The 24,990-nt window shown below is 40.2% G+C and overlaps 1 protein-coding gene across 7 annotated transcripts in view; it reads right to left on the bottom strand.

Annotated features, from left to right (window-relative positions):
- LOC149313470 (N-acetyllactosaminide beta-1,3-N-acetylglucosaminyltransferase 2-like) overlaps nucleotides 1-24,678 on the bottom strand; it is a 35,534-nt gene extending 10,856 nt beyond the window's left edge. Inside the window, exon 1 of one of the 7 annotated variants that reach the window (XR_016280829.1) lies at nucleotides 24,356-24,678. The gene's annotated coding sequence lies outside the window, so the exon portion shown is untranslated. The other 6 variants (XM_089519143.1, XM_089519145.1, XM_089519149.1 and 3 more) reach the window with 6 other exon arrangements.
- Between the last annotated feature and the right edge of the window lie 312 nt (nucleotides 24,679-24,990).

Here is a 24,990-nt window from a genome sequence, read left to right as displayed (position 1 = left end):
ATGTACAAGCTTGAAATTGTGTAAATTCCATTCTAGTATAATAGACTCAGAATGAGTGATGCTTTCCTTATTTGCTCTTACTTTTATATGATTCAAGAGACACACACATGCACATACAATGACATGTGTGATGGGGGGGGGGGCAGGAGAGAGATATAAAGTCATCTCCTATATCTATGATACAGTATCCTTACTGCTTGTTAAAGAACTCAGACTGGAGCCAATGTGACATAGCAGATGCTTAGGTCTCAGCAAGAGAGACTAGGATTCAAATCACTACATTAGCCATTAGAGTCAGCCACTTACTCTTTCTGTCTCTACCCTACCACCTCTCTGTGTCATTACAATAACTAAAAAAGGGATTGGGGAAGAGACCCACCAAAGCAAACCATACTGACCTGTTGAAGCAAAAGTAGAATAAATAATAATACCAAAATTTGTATGATCTGCCTCTAGATCAGCAGAAAAATATTAGCAGATCAAACCAGAAACAAGAATCCTGAGGCATGTTCTTTGCATTTTAGAACACAGAAGACATGAAGGCAACAAAAGTTGAATTACTGGTTTTGAAGTTGTAAATCCAGTTCTACTGTACACTGATAGTTAGATGTTAATTTTTTACTCATGCTCCTAAAGTGATAATAGCAAATAGGATTCAAGTGTTCGCCCTTTGGTCAGTTTTATTTTAAAATATTTAGAATCTGCTTTCCTGCCAATAAGAATGTTCTAATCAGCTTCCACAAAATCAAAAGACAGAAATAAAAACAGTGAAACTTTATATGCTTTATATAAAGCAAGAATAAAATTAAGCAAAAATAAAATGCTAATCTACACACAAACAGCCTTGCAGGAGGAAGAAGACACAGAAAGGCATCCTATCCAAACCAGAGGCTAAAGAGTAGGGTCCTGATAGATCTCCTAAGAGACAAAATCCCAAAGTGTGAAGCAATGATCAGGAAGGCCCACCTACCCAAATTATCAGGGAACCGACCAAACACACCAAAAGGTCAGGGTGAGAGGCAGAGCTGCCCCTAAATTAATCACATATGGAAGAAGTCAATCCTTTTGATTCCACAAATTGCACTTGATCTTTAAACAAATGCTAGCTATTTTAGTGCCAGCATGGCATAGTGGTTTGAGTGTTGGACTAAGAGACTCTGGAAACCAGGGTTCAATTCCCAGCTCGGACATGAAACCCACTGGGTGACCCTGGGCAGGTCACATGCTCTCAGCCTCAGGGGAAGGCAATAGCAACCCAACCCCCCGAACAAATCTTAGCAAGAAACCCCCATGATAGGGTCGTCTTAGGGTTGCCATAAGTCGGAAACAACTTCAAGCCACATAACAACAACAGCTATTTTAAACTTGACTTTAGAATGTTGAGAAAATAATATATATAATAAAATAGGCAGATTAGATTGAAAACATCTTGTTACCTTGGTACAAAACATTAAAGATTAATGAGGAAAAGAAAGCCAGTGTGGTATAGTGCTTTGTGCATTGGATTATGATTCTGGAGACCAGGATTCAAATCCCCACTCAGGCAAGGAAACCTACTGAATGTCCTTAGACAAGTCATATCCTCTCAGCCTCAGAAAAGGCAAAGGTAAGCTCCCTCTGAACCAATCCTGACAAGAAAACCCCATGGTAGGTTTGCCGTTCACCGTAAGTCAGAAACGTCTTGAAGGCACACACCAACAAAATGAGAGGAATGTCAGGAATGTAAGCTTGTCTTAAGCTTGCTGGGTAATTGCATTGGATCCTAAGAACCCAGGAGGATTTTCCACATCCTCTTCAAGCACTGAAGTCCGCTATGCAATTTGAAAAACCAATCTGTAAGGTCATGGAAAGATTAGGATCCAATGCAAGGAAGTACAGCTGGAAGTGGCGCTGGGGGAGTACCTGGCAAAAGTCAAGCAACTGTTTGGATCCAACCTGTACCCAGGACATAGCAGTACAGCACATGCTGATTTTGTTGCTCCCTTCATCTGTTCTGCTTGTGATGTCTCGACTGGTAGCCAGATACTTTGCCATTTTATATAAGGGACACCATTTTACTATGCCACTGTATATAATAGGACTTGTGCATTCAGACTTTAGTATCCATGGCAGTTCCTGGATACCCCAGTGGATACCAATGGGCTACTATACCAAGATGCTGAAAAACTACTTTCTTAAGAGGCACCTTGTGTGTTTCTGAATTGTCATCACCTTCTCAGGATGAAGATGTAAAGGGCACTAGGGCATGTTAGTAAGCAAGACTGGACATTTATAAGATGGAATGGATCTCTACAACAAAATGAGCAATATGTACCACAATATCTTTTTATTTAGATATTCTACACTGTTCTACAAGCTGTTTTCAATCAATCTGTCGGGTTGTATACCTCATTTCCCCTTTTCCTATTGTATTTTCCCCATCACACACATTTTCCAAACACTGAAGGAACTTCAGAAAATGCTTTTGTGGTTATGGAGGGATTCCATGTTCATGCTGCACTAGATACAATTCAGTTTGAAGCAGCCTAGCAAACAGGCTTCCAGAACTTACTACTTAACTCACAACTGCCAATGTTAGTCAACATGACTAAAGAGCAGTAATACAACTAACTTTTATAAATATATCCCTCTCTGCTGGTGATTCTAACTTGCCACAGATAAATGGACATGTGGGTGCCTACAAATCTAATTTAAAAAGTAACTATGGATATTTATTTCTTAAAATAAACTATACCTTCAATGAAATAGTTCAGTGTAATATGAATTACTTTATACAATATTTAACTATTATTTTTAAGACTATGATGCAGGACTGAATTTCTTTCAAAACCAATGTATGTAGTTTTACATAGTGATAAATGTTTATACAAAATCAGGACCAGGATCTAAGAATGACTTCCTTAATGAGTCAGCTGAAAATAGACTACCTGGCCAAAAACAAATGAATTGAATGAAATTTTCATAGAAGGTAAGTGCAAAAGCAAGACAGGCTTTTTACCGTTTTTTACAGGCTAGCTCAAAGAAAGAGTTTGGACCATAGCTGAGGAGTCTACCCACTTGTACATTAAAGCAGCCTCCAGGTTTCAATTGTTCCTCTGAATATGAATCAAGAGCCAATAAGACCATAAATGAAAATTTATGCCAGGAAAGAATTGTATCTATTAATTCCGCATGGCTGAAGAAGATGCTCAAGTGAAGCAAATAAATATTCTATGGAACTTCACCAAAATATTGAACTGCTATATAAAGTTCAAGTAGGATGGTGTCAATGAACTATAAAATAAGGCTAGGAAGTAAAATGCTGAGTTTACTAATACCTCAGATTACAATGGAACAGTTGGGTGTTGACTCATTTTTCCCAGTGAAACTGCAGACTGAGGTACAAAATGCAGTGCCACTTCCCCCTGGATATCGTGACATGACAATGCATTATTGGCATGCACTAAGGAGTAGCAAGCAGATGCTGAAGTGGAATTTATAGGTCCACTTCAAATTTAGGAAGAAAGGGATATAGTCATTAAGGCAGGATGAGTTGGAGGCACACAACATGAAGGCAAAGACTGGAGTGGAGAGTACTACAAACCTAATTAAAACTATCAAATAAACATCTGCAGCAATAGCCACCACCACTTAGGCATCCCAAAATTATGCCCATTCATGTAGCTATTATCAATATTTCATATTGCAGTGTTTATGAGACAGGATAAGTAGAAACTAATGATTTCAAAAACCAATAAGAAAATTGTGTAGCACCTTTGAGACTAACTGAAAGAAAGAAGTTGGCAGCATGAGCTTTCGTAGACTTCAGTCTACTTCCTCAGTGGCATTTGAGGAAGTAGACATTAGTCTACGAAAGCTCATGCTGTCAACTTCTTTCTTTCAGTTAATCTCAGAGGTGCTACAAAATCTCTCTACATACTGATTCTACAGACTAACACAGCTATATCTTTGAATTCAACAAGAAAATAAATTTCTTAAAAGTCAGACATTTTTGGTTTTAAAAAGAATATACAAGGCAGTGTCCTCTTGAATAAACGAGTTAATATGAAAATATATGGCTATAAGTATGCTGAGCCTTATTGTTAATTTTTAAACTGAATTAATACCTCTCGTATATACTTTGATTTAAAGGTTTCAGAATTGCTTTGATAATTTCTCTAATATTATTTACACACTATCAAGGATTAGAATTTCATTTGTGAGCTGCCTTGGGTCCACTTTTGCAAGAAAGGTGGCCTAAGTAAATAAAAATTTACATCTGATGAAAATAAGCTTCTAGTCTATACAGTAATTACCAGCCATTACTTTAAGCAAAACATTCACAGGCTGCTTTGTTTCTTTGAGGCCAAAGCAAAAGGAAGCAAAATGGAACACTAGAAAGAAGAGAATACTAACATGCCCAGTGCTGTTCCAAATATTTCCATACACATTTTCATAAAGCTGGCTGCAAGCAATAAGCTGAGACCTCTGGAAACAGTGACTTATTTTAGTGGCAGAAATCTGGGCATGAAAAGAGAAACAGAACAAGGTGGGGGGGGGGGAGAAGTGACCCAACCATTTGTGGCTTTGGCTCTAGGCTGGTACAAGACGCCCAAACAGTTGACAGATATGAGTGAGGTCTTTCATGGAAAAAAGACTGCCAACCTCTGCTATAGGGTAACATTTTAAAACTATTACATCTACATGCAGAAAAAAATGGAAGGTATGCGAGCATGATATAGTGACCTGACATTGGGCTACATCTCTGGAATCCTGGTTTCGAATCCCTGCTCAATCATGGACACCCACCGGGTGACCTTGGTAAGTCACACTCAGTCTCAAAGGACAGCAAAGACAAACCCCGTCTGAACAAATCTTGCTAAGAAAGCCCATGTAAAAGGTTTGCCTTAGGGCCACCATAAATTAGAAACCACATGAAGGAACACAACAACAGTAAGAAATGAATACTGTGCAAGGAAAATAGTAGTTGTTGTTAATATCCTGTGTTCCCCCACAATTGGGACTCAAAGCACAGTACAATTAAAACATACAAAAGTGACTATTAAAACAGAATTAAACTATTACAATATTAAAATTTGTTTTAATATCACTTGTTTTTAAAAAAATAGAATATAATTAACAAGATAAAAGCACTTAAAAACCATACACTATTAGGAAATATATCAAACTGCTTTAACACGTGTGCAGACTGGAGCTCAGAACACAAATCCAAATAAAGGTATATCTCTAACAAATCACTTAACAAAGTAGATCTATTCCTAGGCATTACTTTGACAGAAAATTCAGTACTAGAAGCAGAAATAATATGGAAAGACTAAGAGATAGGCCCCTATACCACAAAAAAAGGACATTTCAACATATTTCTGCAAACCTTTATTTAAAAATAACAATATACACATGTGTAATGAAATCACCAGGTCAGCTAAGCCCTGAAAATGTAAACAAAAACATTTTGAACTTTCTTAAAACCTTCTTCCAGGGCCAACTTTTTTCTTTCTTACCCTCCAGTTTTGTTATGATTTCTGTTATAGTGGCCAGAGTTAAAGACCTATGTTTTTAAAACAAACAAACAAACATGCTAAGTAGTGAGACAGGCTAATCTGCCATCACCCTTTTTTTCTGGCTTCTGGAGGGCTTCTAAAGGTAGCTGCTATTTACTTTGCTTGTTTGCATAGTACATAGGCCCAGTAAGATTGGCTAGAGTAGACTGCTGCTCTTTGCCAGATCAAGCTTTCTTGCATGCTTTACTGAAGACATGTTGCTGCAACCTAAAAGACTGAAAGTCTGTTTCTCTAGCCTTCCTTTACCATCTTCTCAATGCTAATGATGCTAAAAAAACTTCCAGCTAGAGGACAAGGAAGAAAAGGGGTATGTATTGAGAGCCAGTGTGGTGTAGTAGTTTGAGTGTTGGAGTGTGTCTCTGGAGACAAGGGCTCAATTCCTAGCTTGGCCATGAAATCCACTGGGTCACCTTAGATAAATCAGACTCTCAGCCTCAGGGGAAGGCAATGGCAAACCTCCTCTCAACAAATCTTGGAAAGAAACCCCCATGATTGGTTCACCTTTGGGTTGCCATAAGGCAGAAACAACTTGAAGGCACACGGCAACAAATGGTTTTCCTAAGGCAACAAAAATTTCAAAGGGACCTTCAGATTCAAGTTCAGATCCCCTTTAACCTCAGATTTCAATATATGGTCAGTTTTCAATCCTGCCTTTGGAAAGTGTTCAGAAACTTCGGCTGGTCCAAAGAGTTGCAGCCAGATTGTTAACTGGGGCAGGTTACAAAGCACGCAATGCCCCTGTTGAAACAGCTTCACTGGCTGCCAGATTGTTTCCGGTCACAATTCAAAGTGCTGGTTGTGACCTATAAAGCCATGTATGGCTCAAGTCCAGGCTATTTGGCAGATCACATATCCCTGTATGAACTGGCATGGGCTCTGAGATCCGCAGGAGAGGACCTTCTCTCAGTTCCACCACCATCACAAGCACAAGGAAGAGCCTTCTTGGTGGCTGCCCCTAGACTCTGGAAATCCCTTTCCGGGGAGACTAGAATGCCCCCCTCCTCAGTGGCCTTCCGTGGGCAGGCTAAAACCTTTTTATTCAGACAGGCTTTTAAAACAGAAAGTCTTTAAAGAATAGGCTAGGGAAGTTGTACTGTTTTAACTGTACTGTTTTTAAGTGCTTTTCCCTTTTTTAATTGTATTTTATACTTTCAATGAGTGTTAATACGGTGACAGTTTCATTCTATTTTAATGCTAACTTTTGTATGTTTTAAATTATGGTCATAGAATCATATAACCATAGAGCTGGAAGAGACCACAAGGGCCATCCGGTTCAACCCCCTGCCATGCAGGAAATCCAAATCAAAGCATTCCCGACAGATGGCCATCCAGCCTCTGTTTAAAGACCTCCAAGGAAGGAGATTCCACCACTCTCCGAGGAAGTGTGTTCCACTGTCAAAGAGCCCTTACTGTCAGGAAGTTCCTCCTAATCTGAGGTGGAATCTCTTTTCCTATAGCTTACATCCATTGTTCCGGGTCCTGTTCTCTGGAGCAGCAGAAAACAAGCTTGTTCCCTACTCAATATGACATCCCTTCAAATATTTAAACAACGTTGTTTAAATGGTAAGCTGCGCGGAGTCCCAGTTTTAGGGGGCTGCAAAATAAAAATAAATATAATAATAATGATAAATTTTATTTTCATAGAATCATAGAGTTGGAAGAGACCACAAGGGCTATCCAATCCAACCCCATTCTGCCATGCAGGAACTCACAATTCAAGCACCCCTGACAGGGGGCCATCCAGCCTCTGTTTAAAGACTTCCAAGGAAGGAGACTCCACTACACTCCGGGGAAGTTTTTTCCACTGTCAATCAACCCTTACTGTCAGGAAGTTCCTCCTAATGTTGAGGTGGAATATCTTTTCCTGTAGCTTTTTATTGTTTTCTAACTCATATGACTACTTGCTCCCTCCCTATCCTGCAGTCTAGCAGAGACAATCATGGTGGAGGTGAAACTAGACATGCTGTCAAATGTTTGAGCACATTTAATAGATGTTTGCACTTTTAAACAGTGGAGCAGCTGCAACACAATGTTATTGTTTATAACCCAGTGTTCGAATTCCCTTTGTATCGTGATCCTGGTGAAAATGTCTACTTCTCCACTGAGAGATAAGAGCAGCACAACCTCCCTGTCACATATATGCAGAGTTTTTGGAAATAAAAGAGACCCATTCAATGTATTCATGTATTTAATGCCATGTCCATTCATCCTTGGCATCTGATCCAGAGCAGCAACCATTTATGATCTCTCCACAACAATTTCCTATACATCTCAGTTTCTTTCCTGCCAATCAGAAGCATTCCCCACCAAGTATAACTATGTTCCATAGTGTGATCCTGTGTCTGTCATAGCATGCCCCAAAAGATCACTGGAATAGTTCCCTTAAGAAATACAAAATGCAAAACCAACACCAGAGGAGTAAATTTTCTGCATCCAGTAAGTTTACCAATACATGCTTAAGACTGCTAATGGGGTATAACACCCTTCGTTTCTATGCACAAAACAACTGTTTTATAAAATTAATAATTTTATAATGATTTAGGCCTGTTACAGACTGCCAAAATAAAGCTGCTTCGGGTCTCTTTGGAGGTATGCTGTTTAAATGATGCATGCATCCTAAGTATCCGGAAGCTGCACCAAAGCTGCCCTCCAGTGCTTAGGAATGGAGTGTGGCTTTGGCGCAACTTCTGGACCCGTAGGACCCATGCATCATTTAAACAGCATACCTCCAAAGAGACCCGAAGCAGCTTTATTTTGGCAGTCTGTAACAGGCCTTAATAAACTAATTAAAATTGGTAATACAGGTCTATAGGCCCTATACAGACAGGCCAAAGTAAAGCTGCTTCAGGTCACTTTGGAGGTATGCTGTTTCAATGATGCATGCATCCCAAGAGTCTGGAAGCTGCACCAAAGCTGCACTCCAGTCCTTAGGACTGGAGCGCGGCTTTGGTGTGGCTTCTGGACTCTTAGGACGCATGTATCATTTAAACAGCATACTTGCAAAGTGACTTGAAATAGCTTTATTTTGGCCTGTCTGTTATCAGGCCTATAGTCAAGGTCAGACTAGCAGATGTCTGCTAGCACAACAGAACTTTCTTCCCACATTCTCCTCCTCTCACCACTGCAGCCCAGTATGCCATACCCTCCCAACAATGGCACCAGAGCTGGTTTGGATGGTGCAGGGAGGGGGTGTTGTTGCTCTCCTGGTTCCACCGATTGAAAGCTGATCCATCAACAGAAGCACCCACACTGGATCCTGGACACAAGGAGACCCAGTAGCAAACAGACTGTGGGCCTTTTCTCACTACACAAAAAGAGCACTATGGTTCCTCTTTAATTGTCACAGCAACATCCTATGGAATCCTAGGACTGGGAGTTTGGGGGGGGGGGCATCCAGAATTCTTGGACTTCTCCTCTAGTGCCTCTGATCAATCCCATGACTCCACAGAGCCACAGCAGTTCAAGTGAATCACAGTGATATAATTGTGTGGTCTGAAGGGGACCCACCCAGTTTCAACACTGCAATTGAGTCTTTTCAACTAGAACAGGGGTAGGCAACCTGCGGCCCGTGGGCCGGATGCGGCCCGGCGAGGCCTTGGGACCGGCCCCAGCCCGGTCCTGCCGCCGATTGCCGCCGGGGCCTTTGGCGTATCGCACGAGGGGCATGGTGGGGCAATTGTCTATAGAAGCCTCAGAAACATAATAATAATAATTTTTTGTTTTATTTTTTTTACATGCATTTATATTAACATTTTTTAAAAAATCAGCAATTTTTTTTGCGTGTCCTCCATTTTTTTATTTAAAAGTGCCCTCCATTTGAAAATTTTGTCCTACATTTATCCCGGTTTATTTATTTATTTAATTTTTTAAAAATTATTTAATTATTTATTTTTTGGCTTCGGCCCCCCAGTTGTCTGAGGGACAGCAACCCGGCCCCCGGCTCAAAAGGGTTGCCTACCCCTGAACTAGAAGCATGTATTTAAAATACATGTAATCATACATATTGGCAGTTTTCTTTACTGTGGCATCTTGGCTAGTCAATGCTCTCCCCTTGTTTGTTTGGCCCCCACAATGGCCTCATTGTGGCACCAAATTAAAGCCTGGCTTTTTGCCAAGGTTTTGATGGCCTAGGGATCATGGCTTGGCTTGGATATTGTATCCACAGACTACCCTGCTTTAAGACGTTTGAGCTTTTTAAGAATTGTTATTTTGCTGCCTGTATACTGCTATAAGAACCTTTGATACAAGGCAGCATATACTGTATGTATTTAACAAATAAATAAAATAATTCCAGCTCTTGGTTACAATTACAGTCAGCCCTCCTTTTCCACTGATTCAACACACAACACACAAAAGTTACTACTTTTCCACAGATCTATGGCTTGAAAATAGCCCTCCCCGCAAAAATCCAAAAAGCAAACCTTTACCATTTTATATAAGGAACACCGTTTGATTACAACCACTGTATCTAAAGGGACTTCAGCTACCATGGATTTTGGTATCCACAGGGATCCTGGAACTAAACCCCAGTGGACACCAATGGCCCACTGAAATATTAAATCATTTGTAATACAGACTATAACTTGCTTGCATCCCTGACAAAATCAGTTTTCAAGTATACACTGATTGCACTGATCTTTGAGAAGCTTAGAGCTAGGAACTTCCTTTTTTCAGTAAGCAGTACCACAGAATTTTTCTAAAGCAACTGACCCAACAGGTAAATTAAAGTCCTAGTTTTCTTCAGTTTTAAGAGGAACTAGTCAAGCACATAAGACAGAGTTTTTTGTGGGGTTTTCGGGCTATGGCACCATGTTCTGGAAGAGTTTTCTTCCTGACGTTTCGCCAGCATCTGTGGCTGGCATCTTCAGAGAATTTGAAGCATTCTTTGAAGATGCCAGCCACAGATGCTCGCAAAACGTCAGGAAAAAAACTCTTCTAGAACATGGCCCCATAGACCAACCCCCCCCCCCCCCCCACAAAAAAAATATGGATGCCGGCCATGAAAGCCTTCGACTACACATTGGAAATCTCTACGGGGAGAAACTGTTCCAAGACTGGAAAAACATAAGACAGAGTTTTGATCTAAATTTTTCAAGTAATCAAAATCATGAAAGCTCTTTATTTAATTAGCTTTATCTTTATTTATTTATTTTTAAAAAACCTCAATGCAGAATTTGAATTATATGATTTATTTCAAAAAATGTGGAGAACTCTGACAGCTATGCTGCTATGAAAAACAGTAAGTTAAAAAAAGAGTTCTACTATATCACTATCTACTTGTCTGATTCTTTCAGATTTTTAAAAATCCCACCTTCTCATTGTCCTGGTTAAAAAAAAGCTGAATGTTGCTCTGTGCAGTGTGCACATGCACACACACATGCCTTCAAATCACCTATCGACTTCTAATTACCCCATGAATTTCATTGGGATTTCTTAGGCAAGATGCATGTACCACCATTTAAAAAGATAAAAGGCAGCGGAATGTTTTAGCACCTTTAAAACCATTAGATGTACTTAGCATGTTTCTTCTTGTTATTTGCCATCAAATTAACTCCAACATATAGAACCACTAGCCCTGCTGTGATGCTGCAAGATCAAGAGCATGGCTTTCCTATATTGAACCCATTCATCTGTATTATAGTCTTCCTCTTTTCCTGCGTCTTCCACTTTTCTGAGCATTATGGCTAAACTGAAGTTATCATATTTTAGACACATCATAGGACATCACTAGTAAAGACATGATGCTCAGGCTCGATTTGCTCTTGGACCCATTTGTTTGTCTCCTCCAGCAGCACATTTCAAATGACTTTCTCTTTTTATCATCTTTTTTCCCTGTCTAGCTTTCACATCCATACAGAGAAATTTGGAATTTTATTGCAAAGATGATTCTCACTTCGTTACAATTTATTTATTTAATATTTATCCATTTAATATTTATTTTATTTTATTTAAAATTTTATTTAATATTTATACCATATTTAATGATGATGTATCCTTACACTTGAGAATTTTATCTAGTTCCTTTATATAAGGTTCAAAACACACTGCAGAAATAATCCAGTTTGAGACCACTTCAATTGCCCTCATTCAATGCTAGGAAATTCTGGGAACTGTAGTTTTGTGAGACATTTAGCTTTCTCTGTCAGAGAGCTCTGGTGCCACAATAAACTATAGTTCTCAGGATTGCCTAGCACTGAGCCAGGGCAGTTAAAGCAGTATGAAATTGGATTATTTCTGCAGTGTGTTTTGGACCTAAGCTTCATAAAATCATATGCTTCAATGCACTGACAAATATATTCATTTTAAACATGCTGCAAGCCTCTTTTTCTTCTCTCCTTCTTTAAAAAAAAATCAAATACACTAATAAAGTTGATTCTTTTAATAAGGAGTGATCTTGTGAAAAAGGAAACATCAAAAGGTTTGTTACAAGTAATTCAAAAATGGAAAGGTTACACAAGAAGTGCCAACAGTGCCACACTTTGTGCAGACTGTATTCGCATCAGTAGTAATACATGAACACAGCCAATCCTATGTCAAACGAAAGAACTCCATAATGAACCTTATAGCAGGGATAGACAACTGCAGAAATAGTGATCTCTGGGTGTTCTTACAACTACTGCAATCTCTGATCTTTGACCCTGCTGGCTCAGAGTTTTCCAAAACTTGAGAGAGAACCAGAATGTTTATCTCTGCTTTCCACTGTGAATTATGCAAAACTAAGTCAGAATCTGACCAAAGATGAAGTCACCAAACTAGCCATACAGACTAATCTATAGTCCTGCTTGCCCCCTTCTGTTCACATTCATTATTCTTCTGAACCATGCATAACATGTCCCTTTAAGCCTGGCAAACAAGTAGCTGTGGGTGAGTACTCTTTCCTTTAACCAGTCTATGAGACAGCCTGCCAGAACAGAATACAGATTCAACATTAATTCAAAGGCTGCAGCCACAAAAAATCCTGAGATAACTCTTTACCCTGAACTGAAACCTCTTTCCTTGGCTAGCTGTTGCCTTTATTTGAAAGGAGTGAAAACACAAAATATCTCCTCCCCCCCCCCCCAAAAAAAATCCAGAAAGCAAAACTTGATTTTGCTATTTTATATAAGAGACATTGATATACCATGACATTGTATATAAGGGGACTTGAGCATCCACAGATTTTGGTACCGACAGGGTACCAAGGGCCCACTATACATGTTGTAGCAGAATTATACCCTTTTCAACAGTATGACCTATGGGATATGGCTCTTGGCAGCAGGTTGTACAGACTTTCCCTTAAGCCCAACAGATCAAAAGGGCTGCTAGGAAAATATCACAGCTGGACTGGAATGAGGAAGGCTTTCTTCAGAGTGAAGATGCCCTTGCATATCACTGGATGGAGACAGGAGTCATTTAAAGCATTCACACTTTAAATAGCATATTATTTAAAGAGTAGGGTGTTAAAGCATTAGCACCTGGTTTTACTCGCTGCCACTGATATGGACACACATACTAGTATGGTAGTCCCTTGCTTATTCAACAGGCTAGGGACAAGAGAATTGTCAAAAAGCGCATATCATTGAAATGCAGAACCCATTATTGGCCCATATGATATTATATTATTGTATAAGCACTAAGTATGAATACCTGTACAGTGTTGTATTGTAAGCACATGACACCACAAATTACTTCTATACTATACAGTACAGAGACTAAATAAATATATGGCACCCAGTTTTTTGGGGGGGAGGGGGAGCAGCAGCGTATGGTTGCAAAAGTGTTGTGCAAAGTGCAATATTTTCATTCAGTCTGTGTACTGCATACTGTAGAAATTGTTTGTGATGTCATCGTGTGCTTATAGTACAACACTATACAACTATTAATGCTTATGTAGAGGATCTTGTAAGCACCTTTGAGACTAACTGAAAGAAATTGGCAGCATGAGCTTTCATAGACTTCAGTCTACTTCCTCAGCGGCATTTGGTGGAAGTATGTAGACTGAAGTCTATGAAAGCTCATGCTACCAAATGTCTTTCTTTCAGTTAATCTCAAAGGTGCTACAAGATCTCTCTACGTACTCCTAGCATTTATTTAACATTAACATGCTTTCCATGGTACATGGTTTATAAAAATATTAAGGCCCCACTTCAACACAAGTTGAACTCTGTTTTTTTCTGCCTGGAGGTGGTTGTATTTGGCTTATTCCCAAATAGATGTAGGTAGCTGTGTTGGTATGCTTACTGGATAAAGAATAGCCAGAGAGCCAGTGTAGTCTAGTGGTTTGAATGTGACACCAGGTGAACAGGGTACAAATCCCCACTCAGCCATGGAAACCCACTGGGTGGCTTTCGGCACATCACACTCTTTCTGCTTCAGGGAGAGGCCATGGCAAACCTCCTCTGAACAAAGTTTGCCCTATATAGGATTGCCCTAAGTCAGAGTTGACCTGAAGGCACGTAACGAATATAAGAATTACATTTCTGAGTATGCAAATACTAAGTCCTCCAGTACACTAGTGGGGCTGAAAAAACAGTACACGCCTTTGCTAGAGGATCATATCTGTGCAGACCTGGAATAAAGCCTGAATAAATTTTCTGTGAATAAGTTTCAACTAAAAATAATTACAAGAAATATCTAATCATGTCTAACCAGACTTTATGTTAACCTACTGCTGATGAAACCATTTCATCAAGTTTGCTTCTTAAAAGATAAAGAAAAAAACTCAGCAAATCTACTAACCACATTGGGACTTCTTCAGTTACATGCTAATTGCCTCTCAAGGGGTTCCTTGGGGGGGGGGGGTGTCAAATATGTAATAATCCAACATCATATTCTTCAATCATCTTAGTAGACAGAATTTTGTTTTTGTTGCTATTGATAACAGTACTATTGCTACTGCTAAACTTCTTTAGTACTGATGTGCTGCTCATTAGGGATGATTTTTATGAATTATTAGTGCCCTATTCAACACCAAGTTCTCATGTAACCTGTAAATTTATGTATGGACTGTACCACTTCAGAAAATACCGTAAGTAAAGTCACATCACTGAGTAGCCTTTGGTACAAAAGAACCACACTGAACAGAAAACTAGCATGATCTACCTAGCCCACTCTCTGGGCTAGTCTATACTTAGGTAGTATGCAAATTGTTGAGGGTTTTTATACATTTTCATCAACAAGAATTGCCTTCACTTTGCTGCACAAATTTCTCCATCCCTTTACTGAAAAAGCACAGCCATGTATATCCATATGGTATAGACAGCCACGTGTGTGAAAATGCACATTTCTGTGGATTTCCACAGATACTCTGGTACAAAGAATAAAGCCTTTTTCTGCAGAGGTTTTTTTTTTGGGGGGGGGGGGGCTCCGATGCAAAAAGCCCAAACTTTTCAAACTGTGTGTGGCCGGATCACATTGTATTCAAGTGGAATGAGAATTATTTTAATTGTTTACACTAGCCCTCTTACATCTAGTTTTCAAATCACAAGGCTGGGAGAGGAGAACATTAAATTAATAGCTTACCACCACTGAATTGGCATGGCCAAAATGCAGAAATCACCACCCTAGACCAAGGCCCCAGAACAATGTAAAAATAGATTTTTATAAAATAAAAAGACATATGATTATATCCCCAACAGTATATTAAACAAACTGTTAATCTTGCTACATTCCTTAACATTTTTCTTATTAGGCGTGATTTTCTTATGAGCAAATAGGTACTTTAATTTATTCTTCAACCACTAATACAATGTGATAAGAGAAGAAAATTTACATATTAATCTGGTGGTAACAGGAGAAACTATGTGCTATGTCTTCAGCCCCTCTGTGTAACACAAAACATACTTTTGAATTTCTCTCCCATACATTAATTCAGCATTCACAAAAACATATAGACTAGCAGTGAACAGTGGTTCTGGCTTTGACATTTTAGTGGAACCACAGGTTGAATTGTTTTCTGAGATCCTAACAAGGAGATCCAGTATTACAGGAACAGACATCTCTGTGTGGGCAGTAGAAAATTCTCTTCCTCATTCCACAATCCTTTGTAAATACCCCAGGTCTGCTCCAGAAGATATCTCTAATTTTCATAGCTGATGGGGTGAGACTTCAGAGACAATTTCATCAGCAGTGCCTATTCCACTAGCAGAAGCACAATGTTGGACAGAATACAGCTTAGGTTTAGACTATCTGGAAGGCTGTATCTCTCCATACGAACTTGCAGAGTCCTAAGATCTACAGAAGGCTTTTTGTCTCCTGCCATCATAGGTTTGCTTGGTGAAGATGCAAGAGAGAACCTTCTTTTTAAGCAGGCTTTTAATGGGTAAATAGGGGAGCTTCTGATTGGGAGGGTGGTTTTTTAAAAAATTTTGCATGTTTTAAAATGATTTTATATTGTCAATGTGTGGATTTTTAATTGTTTATACATTTTTATTTACTTATTTTTTTTAAAAAAACTGACTTCTTTGGGAGCCGCCTTCAGTCCTGCTCTGGGATTAAGGCAGCATACAAATAAAATAAATTAATAAGAATTTTAAAATTCTAATTTTTCTCCTAGAAAACATTTTCTGACCATAAATCACTCACTGTCTGGTTAGTGTAAATGAAAATGATCTGTCAGAATCTGCTTGAACTTATTTCGCTATGTCTGATCCTACAATTGCATGAACAGCCAATATACCAAGGATTCCGAATCTACATTTTATTTGAGAAGGAAACAAAATATTTCAAATTTATGCAATACTGCATCATCAATCAGGGAGATTTTTTAAAATCATGTTCTTATTTGCTTTCTACCTGCAGTACTAGATTGCTTGACTTTCAAAACATGTAATGACAAAAGTAAACCTCTTTCTCAACATGCAGTCTGAAAAAACAGCGAGATGGTAATGCAAGATGAGAGCAATCTCTTCCTGTACCACCAGCCCACCTGGCCTCTCTGCAGGTTCATTCTGCTGTTTCTCCTTCCTGCTTACTCAGTACCATGCTCAGCAGAAGAGGGGAAACAGGGCTCTGAAGAAGGTGGGAGTGTAGGAATATGACATGACAGAGAATTAGCATCAGACCTATGGACCACAGGTCTCCCAATCTGTGACAGAATCAGGGGAATGATTTATGAAAATTCTTTGTGATCAGCTTAAGATAGGAGCATCTTCCTACTTCTCCAGACCTGAGAGGAGACAAAAATAATTAAAGGCCATAAAATAAAGCCATCAAGGAGCACCCAGTATGACTGGAGTTGTATGCAACTCCTAAGAAAACCTGCTAGCCAGACAATTTAAAAGTGGACACTAAAGAAATGCAGATAATTCAGAAATCCACAAGTGACTCTCGTTTAAAAAAACACAAAACCATCATTTACCAGTTATCTCACAAATCTGGCATGCTACTTAACTCTTCTTATTCCAGATAGAAAGCATATGCCTATAAGGGTTATGTTATCACAACTAACCACTTATAGCATAGTAGAATCATAAAATCACAGAACTGGAACAGACCTAAAGGGCCATCCAATCCAACCCCTTTTGGTCATGCAGGAATACACAATCAAAGCAGCCTCAACAGATGGCTGTGCAGCTTATGTTTAAAAAACGCCAAAGGAGACTCCGCTATATCTGTGCATATCTTTTTTTTTCTCCTTAAGTGTCATACCTTACATTTCTCCATGTTGAAATTCATTTTGTTAGTTTTATCCAAGCTTTCTGATCTATTAAAGTCATTTTGAATTTTGATCCTCTCCTCTGAAGTATTAGCTATTCCTCTAATTTAGTGTCATCTCCAAATTTCATAAGCATGCCCTCAGAAAGTCAGACTCCCCCAGGTTACGCACAAGCAAGTGTGGCCCTCAGGCTAAAAAAATTTTCTCACCCCCATTCTATCCTTAATTAGGGTGTTCTACATTTTTTAGAGATGCTTTCCAGTGTGGATGGTGACACATTTGTCTTCAATGATATTTAAATAACCCATTACTGCATCACCAGAGCAGCTATGTCCCTTGCAGATGGCACTAGTCCCATCTGCAAGGGGAGGCTTCAAACTCCCTTTTTTCTACATCACAATATGACCACTTAGGGTTAAGCAATCTCACTCACTATCAAAACAGTTGCCAGCAGCTGACAGTAGGAATAACTTCACTAAATGTACAAAATATTTGGAAGGGCAAGTTCAACAGTAGAGCTACACGCCTCTTAAAAGCCTTTAAATGTTTCTTCTATAAGGTTTCAGGCAAAGCTAAGGGAAAGGTCTATCACACCCAAAACATCAGAAATGTTAGGCTTTCCTGTGAGGGGGAAACTACTGGTAGGTTTGCTTGTTGTGAAAAAATTGTTGACTATTAATCACAGTCCATTCAAATACTTTAGCTGGCCCATTGATTTTGGGAGCTAACCGATGCTGCACTATCTATACGACATTCTACCAAAGTCGTTGTGACAAATTTTGCAAATATTGATGTTAACATTCTCTTGAGGTAGCCAGACAGGTAACTCCTCTTCTGTTTTGATGCCATTTATTATAAAAGCCTCAGTGGGATCAATATTTTTTAACACCTGCTCCCATCAACTGGCCTAGCAGTTGCCATATTTTCTGGTTATTTCACATTTAACATGCCGTCCCTGGCAAATCTTGGGCAAAGCTAGCAGTTTAGGGAGGAGCTCTTAAAATCCTCAGCCAGTGGGTTATTTGGTGCCTTTGACCAAACTACAAATCCCAGGATTTGTAGGATGCAGCCATGACAGTTAAAGTGGAATCATAAAGCTATTCATTGTGTAGTGAGAAAAGGCCTTAGGATTCAGTTGTGCCATGAATGAGGTGGAAGAATTAAAGCACGCACAAATATTGTGTGGTGCCTAGAAACACTTCCTGAAATAAGATAGGGAGAACAGCCAGTAGGAAACTTAGAGTAACCTGTATATGGTTGGCAGAGGAGGGAGAGGAGGAGGTGGCAAGCAAGAAGAACCATAGAGATTTAAAGTACTGCTTAAAGTATACCTCTAAGCAACAAAACAGGAGTGGATGGGTTCAACCATTTAGTTAGCTGATGCTGAGCATGCATCTCTCAGCTCTAGCTACAGAATCCTGGGAGTCAGATGCAGGCCTCAGGTGCTGGGGTGGCTCAGTAAGTGCAGTTGTGCAAAGGACAAGGACAAGGCTCCAGGGATCTTCTCTCTTGGGGCTTCCCTTTTATTCCCCAGATAACACTTGGACCCCTGACAGACCTCTCTCCCCAGCCTTTTCAGACTCTCACTCCTCTATGGCAGCTCCTCAGGAACAAAACAGCCCTGCTCCCAGCATCCCACAGGGGGCTACATGGCACAGAGTTACACAAAGGGCTGGGTAAAAACCTGGCATCTGGGAAATCCTGCAGTAATCTGCAGAGTGACCAGATGTCCTTACTGCAAAGGAGGACAAGGCACCACAAAATTGGAGGGCATTCAAGAAAAATGGAGGACATTACCAAATACAAGCTAGAAACACTCACAGAAATGTAGATTCATGCTTCACAGTCATGCTCAAAAACGAGAACATTTTGGAATTCCTTCTGGATCAAAGACTGAAATATAGAACAGTTCCTGGATGACATCTGGTCACCCTGGCATGCTGATCTGAGATGCAAAGGGATCTTGTAGTACCTTTGATACTAAGGTCCAAAACACACTGCAGAAATAATCCAGTTTGAGACCGCTTTAACTGCCCTGGCTCAGTACTAGGGAATCTTAGGAATTGTAGTTTATTGTGGCACCTGCGCTCCCTGACAGAGAAGGCTAAATGCCTCACAAAACTAAAGTTCCCAGAATTCCCTAGCATTGAGCCCAGCAAGTTAAAGCGGTGTCAAACTGGATTATTTCTGCAGTGTATTTTCGACTCAATTTACCAGTTCAGTGGAGCTCACAATAATCTGCCATTTTGTCACCAGCCTCAGCCCCACACCTCTGCTGCCATTCTGTGACTATTGGATCTGAGCCTCTGGTGAAAAAAAGGGCTGGTCCCATCCCTCTGAAGCCTCCCACTCTCCATTGCATCATGTGTTATTATCCCTTTTTTATTATTATGCATGTTATGCCTATCTGGACTGTCCCCATGTTAAAGAGACACCTCCCTGCCAATTATCTTCCCTCTGGAAAATACGCAGCACTTAAGTTTTCATTGTGTGACCTTGCTTAGTATCCTTGCTTGTGTACTAGGAGCACTAAACACAATGAAACGATTTCACAATGAAATCACTGTAAGGAGGGAAAAAAACCCTCAAAAGATTTGTGAGTGAACCAACTAGAGATTGTGAACCGCTATTTATTTTTAAACAAATCAGTTTGAATTTTTATAGCAACTACATTATGTTCTAAACTATTCAATACATTTTTGCAGTTTGAACAATCTATTTAAAATCATCGCAACAACCCACCCACACAGCTTCTATTAAGTGTCATGACTAAGATAGGAGCTCACATTTTATTATAATTTGTTCTTTACTGCAAGGATTCAGCTGACGAACTCATAATGCAGATTTTTAAAGATTCATATCCAGATTAAACATAAAAAAACCAAGCGTATTTGTCACAAAACAGGTTGAATCTCTCTTATCTCAAATACTCCAAAATTGTCCACATGGGTATCTGAGATAGTGTGACACCTTTGTTTTCTGTTGGTTCAGTGTACACAAACTTTTTTCCATGTACAACATTTTTAAGAATATTATGCATAAAATTACCTTCAGGTTACATGTATAAGGTGTATGCAAAGCATAAATTAGTTTCTTGTTTAGATTTGGATCCCATCCCCAAGATATCTCATTATGTATATACAAATATTGCAAAATCTGGAGGGGGGAAGAGAAATCCAAAGCACTTCCTAGTCTCAAATATTTCAGATAAGGGAGACTTAACATTGTACAGTATTATTACAAAATCTTCTCTGTTGTCAATTAATTGTTAGTCCATATAATAAGCTAAAGAACTTTTAAAATACACTTTGACCTTTGCTCAATAGGAAGTCTAATTCATTTCAACAGAATTTACTTATAAGCATCTGTATTCCCTTCAGGTTTCAATGTTTAATTTCTATGAAAGTCATACTATGAGTAGAAAGCCTTTAACCAGCCTTCTCTAACCAACCATGCGTTTAAACTACACCTCCCAGGAATCCTTACCAGTAGCTAGGCCAACAGAAATGAAAACATCAACAATAGAAAGCATCAGTTTGGAATACAGTGGTACCTCGGGATACGAAATACCCAGGTTACGAAATTTTCGGGATACGAAAAAATCCCATTGGAAAACATTGTTCCGCGTTACGAAAGTTTTTTCGGGTTACGAAAAAACTTTTGGTGCTTTTCGGCGCGATTTCACACGGAATCGCGGCTTTTCCCCATTAGCGCCTATGGGAATTCGGCTTGCGAAAGCCTTTCGGGTTACGAAATTGACAGCGGAACGAATTAATTTCGTAACCCGGGGCACCACTGTAATTGTTCCATCCTAATACTGTTTTACAGTATTTGTGTAAGGGACACACATCAATTGCTAAACTGGAATCTTTCACAGAAGACTCTTCCTATGGACAACAGTAGACCTCACTTTTCTTGACCTTAACTCTTGCTAACTGACCTCAACAGTCTTTCTTGCCCTCAATGGCACTTTTTTCCACAACCATCCCCTTCATCTCTTTTGTTCCTTCAAACTCAATGGTAGGCACTTAATCCTGTGATCACACAACAGTTTTCCTAGCATGTGACAGAGAGCTGGAGGAGGAAAAGAGAAAGGTGTATTATGTATTTAACATGTTTCTGAATCACTTCTCTGCGTAATGGTCATTCAAGGTGATCTACAGTAAAATAGCTCACAGTAATTCCAAACAAAATAAATCAAAGCTGATCAAATATTTAAAAGTGGAACGTCAACTCAAAAGGATACCCTTGTTCATTAAAGGATTGGTGGAATTAGTTCATACGTAAGAAGGGAAGACCAAAAAACGAGGGCTAGCCTAACCTCCTTGGGAAGGCAATTCCACAACTAGGCTGCTATTACATGAAAACTCCTCATACTCCCATCATCCTCACTTCTCCAGAAGAGGGGATATTTAACAAAGCTTCAGCTGATTAATGTAAACTTCCAGCCAGATTCACACAGGACAAGGTGATCTTTCAGATATTCTGACCCCCGTCACTCAATTCTGTTTTCAGTTCTGTGAACTATCAGACACAGACACGCTACTACCAACTTTCTAGTCACAAAGCAAAGACTAATTCTGTGTCTCTGAATATGAAAATATTGACCAATTTAAGAACATAGCACTGATGTCACATCCAGGCCATGGGACATACTGTATTCCCAATTGCCATACTGATCACAGCATACAGATACCACAATAGAACCATGCCTATTTTCCTCTCCTCAAAAAGGCAAACTTGTTAAATACTTAACAAAACCTTTCACAGAACCTATTACATGTAGATTTTGCTTATCATTGGTAAGGAATTTACAGATTGAGAATATAACTGACTCAAGGATTTCCTTTATTTGTTGAAAGGATCTTGGTAACTCATTCTCACTGAGTAGATTCCATATTATCCAGCTGAATCCATAAAGTTAATCATTGAACAAATTCTCTGTTGACTCTTATTTGGAGGTCAGTCTGATGGAAGGGGAGGGGATTAAGGAACTCTAACCAAACATTTTTGTGGAATGACTAATGTATTCTGGGTTACAGAGTAAGTTGTATTTAAAGCAGGGGATATAATGTTGGTTTACACATGTTAGACACAATCCTGGGGAAGTGCACATTCTAGCCAAACAGCATCTTCCAGCCAGCTTTTGATCCCTCTTGAAAGCAAGTTAAAGTATATAAATAAGGAGGGGGATCTCATTTAAAAAATAAGAGTTCTTACATTTGTTGCTGTGTGCTGTCAAGTCTTACGGCAACCCTCAGCTGAACCTATCACAGGGTTTTCTTGGCAAGTTTCTTCAGAGAGCGTTTCCATTGCCATCCTCTGAGGCTGAGAGAGTATGACTTGTCACCCAATGGGTTTACATAGCCATGCTGCGATTCAAATCCTGCTTTCCAGAGTCAGTCCACAACTCAAACCACCACACCTCACTCTACGTTTTACTTGTTACTAAACAAGAGATTGTACCCTATGGACGCACTTTTAGAAAACAACAGCCTCTGTTCAAAATCTAGACAACCATTTTATTTCTGTATATTTTTTTGCGAAGCTCCATATTGCCTTGTGAGTCTTGCACAGACAGCTTGTAATGGGGAAAGCAGCACATACCTCTTAAAAATAAAAACTGATTATGTGTAACCGACTACGTTAATGCTTACATGTATGACTACAACTAATGCAATATATCTGTACTTTCTGTCCTATGTAAGGGAGTGCCAGGCCTCAAGTCCAAAACCGGAGGCAGGTTCTGCATCCCACTTCTGAAAGAGAAATCCCTAGAGACAAATCAAACAAATCGATTTCATACTTCATTTTTTTCCAGCTGGCAACAAAGCGCCTACGTTTTTAGGAGAGAATAAATATTAAATATTTTATCAGCTCTGATTCTCGACTGCTAAGTAGCCCAATGGTTTTGTTATTTGCACCTCAGTAGAAAGATTCTATCTACAGTATTTCAATGTCTTCTTTACAGTTTGCTCACAGACAAGGAGAGGAAGCATGTGCTCCCCTCCTCTTGAAACTGCACCTAGTATTTTCTCTCCCCGCTTCCCATGTCCAAGTATTAGCACTGGGCTTTTTCACAAGAAGACACTACCTGAACCCATCTCCCTTCGCCTGCGTACTTGGTGACGAAGGTCAGATCTCTGTACAAACTCCCATTTTGGCCATGCTGCCTTGGATCACTCCTGTCCTTCCTCTCTCCTCATCTCCATCCAAGCTGAAGCCTCCTCCATTTCGTTTATGTCCAAATAAGGCTTATATAATAAGCCCTCTGCTCCTGATTTATGGTGGAAAGCAACCTGGCTATATATATATATTTATTAAACTGAACAGCAGTGGAGCCTGCAACAAATAAGAGCCAAAGGGAGGAAGGGAAGGAATGGAAAGCCAAGGAAGAGAGAGAGAAGGGCAAAAGACCCAGAGATGACTCTTCCTCTCATCAGCCACATAGGGCTGCATTCACACTGCAGAAATAACCCGGTTTGAGACTGCTTTAACTTAGGGAGCTGGGGATGTTTAGCCTGGAGAAGAGAAGGTTAAGAGGTGATATGATAGCCCTGTTTAAATACTGGAAGGGGTGTCATATTGAGGAGGGAACAAGCTTGTTTTTGCTGCTCCACTGAGGGTCACAACAACACTACAACTCCCAGAAATCCATAGCATGGGGGGAAAGGCCCTTAAAGCTGTCTCAAACTGGGTTATTTCTGCAATGTGTTTTGAACCACACACACACACAAACCACACCCAAGACTGAAGGGAGCAAGTGTCCTCCATTTTGGTAGGAGGACAAGGCACAAAATGGAGGATATTCCAAAAAAGGAGGGGAGAGAAAGCAAGAAATAAAGAAAGAAAGAAAGATGGAGGAAGTGACAAAACAAAAGCTTTAAAAATAAAAAGACATTCCTATCAATGTAAACTCCAGCTTCTGAGTCCTGGCTCATGGACACCAACCCACCCCATTTCCTTGGGTTTGAATCCACACTGGAGAAAATAACCCGGTTTGGTACCGCTTTTAACTCTTTGTGTGGCTCTTTGCTATGGAGCTGGGAGTTTGTGCCCAGAATTCCACAGCCAAGAGCCCCACCAGGAGTTAAAAGCGGTACCAAACCGGGTTATTTCCTCCAGTGTGGATGCAGCCAGTTTCAAGCGAGTGCTTTACCTGGGCGAAGGCAAGGGTTTCCCTGCTTGGTCTGGTCCTGGACCATGGCTTTCAGGTGGCCTTGAAGGGCCCCTCCGCCTCTGTCCCCATTACTCCAGGCTTTCCAGCATCCCCCTCCTTCCTTCCTTCCTTCCTTCCTTCCTTCCTCCTCCTAGGCTCCTCTTTCGGAGGGCTCCCGCGTGGGTCTCTGCCCTCCACGACCACGAAGGCGGCTTCTGGGTCCAGGAAAGAGAGAGAGAGAGAGAGAGAGAGAGAAAGAGGCGGAGAGGCCTCTCCCTCCTCCTCCTCCTCCGCCTCCACTTCAGTGACTCACCCAAATGTTCCCCGCCTTCCCTCGCCCATAAGGGAAGCCCTCCTCACTCAGCCTCCCCAGCCTAGGCTCCAGGAGGGAGAAGGACAGGGCCCCTTCAGCCGCCTTCCCCTTCCCGCCTTTCCCCCCCCCAAAAGGAGGCAGAGAGGATGAAGCAGCCCTGGGAAGTCCACCATCCACTCCCCGCCTCTAGGGAGGCCTCTCCTCTGGGCCCCCATGAGTCCAAGGAGACCACAAATATTGAACATGAGTCAGCAGTGGGACGCTGCAGCTAACAAGGCCAATGCGATTTTAGGCTGCATCAATAGAAGTATAGTGTCTAGAT

This window comes from Sceloporus occidentalis, unplaced genomic scaffold (assembly GCF_023333645.1).
Source record: "Sceloporus occidentalis isolate IW3139 unplaced genomic scaffold, rSceOcc1.0.p SCAF_4, whole genome shotgun sequence".
Taxonomy (NCBI): domain Eukaryota; kingdom Metazoa; phylum Chordata; class Lepidosauria; order Squamata; family Phrynosomatidae; genus Sceloporus; species Sceloporus occidentalis.
Note: the sequence above shows the minus strand (reverse complement) of the source record. Positions and strands in the feature narration are given on the sequence as shown.